Genomic DNA, 6,548 nt, shown 5'->3' with positions numbered 1-6,548 from the left:
TTGAGCAGGAAGTTGAACTAGAGACAACTGGAGGTTCCTTCCTCCCTGAACTACCCTAAAATCCTATAATTGTATGAAAGAAGATGTAGATGAAATATAATATGACAAGGCCTGACAAATAAGAAGAGAGAGAAGAGTCTGGGTCAAGGAAATGGGCTTGTGAGCATTTCTCTGTGTTTGGCCCTTTCTCCCTTTTCAGCGTACAACTCTGCAAGGGGAAAGGTCTTTCAGACCTAGATCCTCTGAGGTATGATGGCTGATGGCATCTAGTTCCCATTGAAAATAGTGTTTCTGAAGTACTGGACCTCTTTCTTCCTGCTTCATCCATGTGACAGTAGTAGTACGGGGACAACTAGTTATAGGCTGTAAAGATGGGGCAAAATAAATTTGAGATGGGAAAGATGGAGGGCTTTTAAGAAAGATGATCTGTGTGTCACACAGGTGTAACAGGATGTTCTGACATTTTAGACACTTGATCCTCCTTTAGCAAAATTTCTAGCAACCTAAAAATATCAGAGGCAGGTCCTGAACCTGCAATGAACCATCTGATTCCAGATTTCCAGGCGATTTAATGTTCAGACCCAGAAAGAGCAGAGCAGTGCAGCATCTGCATATCTTCCTGTTGCTGTTGCCATGGGGCTCTTGTAACTGGAGACTATAGAAAGGATAGATGAATAATCTATTTAGGTGCCCAGTGTTCCTGGTGATATTTTATCCTCCAGAGGTCACGCTGTATGTTCAGTCCAATTAAGCTGGCAGGTACCCATTCTCAAATGAGGTAATTTGAAGAAAAAGCCAGAGGGTGTCTGAAATGCACATGAAGGAGCTGGTTTAGGCAAAGGATGTGTTTTAAAATATTCCAACAAGAGTGCCCAAAGCTATATGAGTGGTTTCTGTGGAACCTCTAGAAGCTCAGCACACTTTAAACCCGGCTGTGTCCTTATTTAATGTGAAGCGCATAACTTTGGCAGCCAAATTTATTTTTGCCTGAAGACTGTTTTAATTAACACTAGTAGGTCATTCTAACTAAAGAAGGAAGAGTACAATTGCTTTCATCTTAATCTTTCACTCTTTAATTAGAGATTGGCCTGAAACCAAGCCAGAAGCCTACACATCTTCATACCCACACATACTGGGCCAAAGTCATTATTGAATTACATGCTGGATCTCTTTATCTGTACACAACACATACAGTGATGGCATTGACACTTGTGAAGTTGCTCTGTGTCTCCAGTGCTCTGAGAGTAAAACTTGTCCCTATGCCTCTGTAACAAAAGTTTAGGTCAGGGGTTCAAAATTCAAGTTCAAATTTCAAGACCAGTGTCTACAGATGTAGTCTGTTACCTCGCCTACAAAACCAGAACCAGACCCAGATTCGATGAAGACTTAAATTAAGCCTTTGTTTAAAATGAAGCATAGTAGCAATGTGAATGACAGCTGTGGTGATAGAGCACTCAGGGAAATCGTGTTTGCTGAGCAGCTAAATAGAAAATGAGTAATGCAATAGTTAGAGAGGAATGAGAGAGAAGCATCATAAGGGTATCTGGACTTAAAGAATAGGAAGAAGACCACATAGTTGGCAACTAGTAGCAGCAGAAGGAAGTTAGCAGACTTCTCTGTGGGCAAGAGACAGCATTCACAAGTTGCAACAAACTGAATTCCTATCAGAAAAACATCTTCACCAGGAGAGTGGTTCAGGACTGGAGCAGGTTGTGAAACCTCCAGAGAGGTTGTGAAATCTCTATCTTTCAAGATTTCAAAAATTCAACTGGACAAGTCCCTGAGCAACCTGATCTGCCTCTGAGGCTAGCCCTGCTGTGAGCAGGAGGTTGCACTAGGTGAGCTCCCAGGGGTTCCCCAACCCAGTTTTCCCATATCTCAAGGAGAATTAGGTATTTTGTGAGCAGGAGACCACACCTGGCAGTGCCGTGTGGAATAGTCACTGTATTTCTGTTGCCTGAAGTAACATGAAGGACTTCATCTTTTTATCACATACGACTGTCCATCAGTTCCCCACATTCACACTGGATTCTATTTACTAAAGAGTTTCTCCCCATCTTTCCTATAAGCCCCCTTTAGGTATTGGAAGGCTGCTATAAGGTCTCCCCAGAGCCTTCTCTTCTCCAGGCTGAACAGCCCCAACTCTCTCAGCCTGTCCTCATAGGAGAGGTGCTCCAGCCCTCTGATCATCTTCGTGGCCCTCCTCTGGACTTGCTTCAACAGATCCACATCTTTCTCATGTTGGGGGATCCAGAGCTGGACGCAGTACTCCAGATGGGGTCTCATGAGAGTGGAGCAGAGGGACAGAATCACCTCCCTCGGCCTCCTGGCCACGCTTCTTTTGATGCAGCCCAGGATGCGGTTGGCCTTCTGGGCTGCAAGTGCACACTGCTGGCTCATGTTGAGCTTCTCATCCACCAGTACTCCCAAGTCCTCCTCCTCAGAGCTGCTCTCAATCCATTCTCCACCCAGCCTGTAGTTGTGCTTGGGATTGCCCTGACCCATGTGCAGGACCTTGCACCTGACCGTGTAGAACTTCATGAGGTTCTCACGGGCCCACCTGTCCAGCCTGTCAAGGTCCCTCTGGATGGCATCTCTTCCCTCCAGTGTGTCAACCACACCACACAGCTTGGTGTCGTCAGCAAGCTTGCTGAGGGTGCACTCTAGCCCACTGTCCATGTTGCTGACAAAGCTGTTAAACAGGGCTGGGACCAATATTCACCCCTGAGGAACACCACTCATCACCGGTCTCCACTTGGATATTGAGTCATCCACAACTCTCTGAGTGCGGCCATCCAGCCAATTCCTTATCCGCCGAGTGGTCCGTCCATCAAATCCATGTCTCTCCAGTTTAGAGACAAGGATGTTGTGTGGGATGGTGTCAAATGCGTTGCACAAGTCCAGGTAGATGACATCACTTGGTCATCCCTTGTCCACCGATGCTGTAACCCTGTCATAGAAGGCCACGAAATTGGTCAGGCATGATTTGCCCTTAGTGAAGCCGTATTGGCTGTCACCAATCACCTCCTTATTTTCCATGTGCCTTAGCATGGTTTCCAGGAGAATCTGCTCCATGACCTTGCCAGGCACTGGCCTGTAGTTACCCGGATCTTCCTTGTTTCTCTTTTTAAAAATGGGGGTTATGTTACCCCTTTTCCAGTTGGCGAAAATCTCACCAGACTGCCACAACTTCTGTCCCCCCAGCCAGCCACCACTGCTGCTTGGGACGTCTTCCCATCCTCTCCAACTCATGGCATCTGATTAATTATGATCCTTGTAATTGTCTCTTTTTACAATGAGGAATGTTAATCCTGGGTTTTGTTCCTTCTCCTAGTTTTATAAAGACTATAATAAGGAATATTTTTTCTTGTCCCTCTGTATATTTAGACAGCACATTTGGGGAAAGATGATCTCCTCTTGATAACTGTGGGGGCTAGTAGTTATCAAGGCAGCGCACGTAACACTGGATGAGCTCAGTGAAGCTTCTGCCTTGAACAGTCCTTTTTCCTTATCCATATTTGTTCATTTTCACCTGAATTGTAATAGGATCAGTATGTGAGTTTTAAAGTTGTCTGACATCACCAATCTTTGCTGTGCATCTGTCTGCTGCCTGATTAGATTACAGCTTTTTTCCGCTCCGTTGCTTAGAGCACGATAATAGAGATTTCATCATCCCATTACATTAAAACATAAAAAGGGCTGCTCTGGGTCAGATCAAAGGTTCAGCCGTCGTAATTCCAAAACTGGGAAATCCCAAACACTAAAGGAGAGAGAGCAGAAGGAGCAAGGTGAGTATGTACAGCATTGCAGCAAAGTCATCGTTCTTTGGTGGACATTTCAATTTTCTAGAAATTGGCCATTGATGGTGTCCATACAGCAGCGGTTGCAGAGGGTCGCTGTTTTTAACAGCCCCCAATGGCTCCAGCCTCCCTCAAGGGCTATGGGGGACTTGCAGCACCACGTCCCACAGTGCTGCTGAGTCACATAACTGACGAATGAGCCCACTTCCCCACCTGCACATGGTATTCAGACCAGCCCGTTATCCGTGCAACATCCCACTCCCGTGGTTAATGCGGTATCCTGTCCTCCCAGAAAAGACCACTCAGGTCTGGTTTGGTCAATAGCATGCCAACCTAGGAAACCTGCCTCCAGAACTCATTCAGAAACAGACTTTCTCAGACAAGTTACGCCATCCCACAGAAAAAGCAGCTCTTCCCTCTCACCGGGGGTCATGCAGCAGCAGTAGGGGCCATATAGGACATACCGTTCTAGGACATGCCACGAAAAATGATGTCTAGTTTATTTATAAAGGAAATCCTAACTAAGCAGTGCTGATGTGCCCACTTGGTTGGAGCTGTGTCTGAAACCATAATCTCTGGGAAAGAAAGAAGAGAGAGTTGTAAAGCAGGCAGCAGGAGCTTCATTGCTCAGGAGCCTTGGCCCCAAATTGGCAGGGACCTGTGCGGGGACTCAGCAGGGAGCAGCAACCCCCCCGAGAGCCATAAGCTATTTAAACAGCACACGCTGTACTCTGGGTTAGCAGAAGTTTGCATAACCATGCAAAGCCCTCGAGCCTGGGATCTTCGAAGGAAATGCCACATTTCTCAGTATCTAAAGCAGAAGAACTTCCCACCTGCCCTTCCCCAACCCCGTAAAACAGTGTCATTAAATGCTAAATCCCTGTAACACAGGGAAGTCAGATAGCATCATTTGTTTGTTTAAGGGTTAAAAAAAATAATCCACAGCCACTGCCAGGAAGAGGCAAAACTAAACAGGCAGCATAGAGTTAGAGCCAGAACGGAGATATAAAGCTAAATCAATCATCAAAACGGACCACAATGAGAGCATATACATACAGAGCAAGAAAGCAAGCGAGAGGGCGTTTTGTTTGGGTAGCTAATGTTCTCTGGACGAGGAGAGAGAAATTCTCCTTTGGGTTTTTAATGCCACTCTAAATATTTATAGCAAGATCATGGCCAACTGGTGAGGCAGCGGCGGCGGGGAGTAGAGAGGGGAGGGCGCATTTTCCCCAGCACCCCAATATCATCCTCCACATCCTCTCTTTACTCAAGGAGAGGGAAAAGGCTGCACATCGCCATGTTTACCCTCCAAGTGACTCATCTGTAGGAGTCAAGTCCAGTGGCTCCTGCCCTTCCCCTCCCTCACCTCGCCTGGCCCTTCACACACACGTGTGCACACACACGCGCAGATTGTGCAGGAAGGCAAGATGCCACAGCCTCTAAAAAGCTATGCCAGCCCAACTCCACCCTGTCTTTAACATGGGCCTGGGCCTTCAGGGTTTTGTCTAGCCTTTCAGGCATTTCACCGTGTTGTAACGCTGCGTTGAAAAGTCTCTGGGAAAGGCCATGTACAGCACAACCCGTGATGCAAAGCTGCTGTTTTTAGAGGAACAGGCTGCCTCCTGGGCCGCAGACACGGGGGCAGGAGCATACGGAGGACTGCAAACACCAGCACGGCACGGGAGTTGACATAAGGGCACTGTGGCTCCCAAAGATTTTTGCTCATCTGCCTCGCTGTGACTAGTTGCAGACACGACTCACCTGGGAGCTTTGGCTTTGAAAATACGAGGAGTTTTGCTTTAACCTTGTGTTTCCCTGTGGTAGCGATGCTTAGAAACAACATTTTGGATTCAGTCCCATCCCAGAGCAAAGGGAAGAATTTCAGCACAGATGAGGGGCCCGATCCAGTTACCCAGGCATGGGCAGCCAATGCCATTTTTCTTGAAACACCCAGGAAATTGGCACAGAGCTGGGTCACATCACAATAGGCCTGCTGGAGACCCCGGCCGGTGGCCAGTTGGGGTTGTGGAGCATCCTCCGCTGCTACATGGAGCTGGACTGATCCCAGCACCTGTGCAGACCTACCAGTGCCTGAAGGACTGTTCACCTGCCCAACTATAGGTAGTGTTTACTGGTGACTTGAATAACTCGGCAGACTCGGTTGTATTGACTAGACCTCACCAGCTGCAAAAGGAGGTCAGACTCCTTGTTCCTGTGCAGACACCCGCAGGTAGGGACCCCATTGAGGTGTCTGTCCTCGGGAGCTAAGTGCCGTCCTGGGGAGCTAAGGGCCACCCTGGGATCTGCCACCCTGGGGGACCCTGGTTTCCAGCTTGCTGCAGTCACTTCAGCAACCCGCTCCAGTCCTCTCACCCATAATGCTGAGCTTCCTCAATGCCTGTTTGAGAAGTTCTTTGCTAAGGGTTTCAGAGAGCTGAGGTCCTTCAAGAAAAGGCCACAGCCTGATATTTTCTGTATGAAATATCAAGCAGCATCATAAAGATAAGCTGCTCCAAGAGTGACCTTCACTCTCTGCTTGGCAGAGGTAGCTGGGCTCTCCCTGCCCGCCTTGGGGCAGCCCTGGGCACAGGGGTCCTGGTGCATCAGTATCTCCCACCAGACTGACATGGGATGACGGTCCCCAGATCTCTCCATCAGGTGGAGACACGGTCCATCCCAGCGGGGTCCCTGGAAGCCCTTCTCTGTCCCTCTTTCTCCATGAAACACCAGTGACAGTGCATTACCTAG

The sequence above is a fragment of the Chlamydotis macqueenii genome, chromosome 2 (genome assembly GCF_036417535.1).
Source record: "Chlamydotis macqueenii isolate bChlMac1 chromosome 2, bChlMac1.mat, whole genome shotgun sequence".
NCBI classification, from domain to species: domain Eukaryota; kingdom Metazoa; phylum Chordata; class Aves; order Otidiformes; family Otididae; genus Chlamydotis; species Chlamydotis macqueenii.
Note: the sequence above shows the minus strand (reverse complement) of the source record.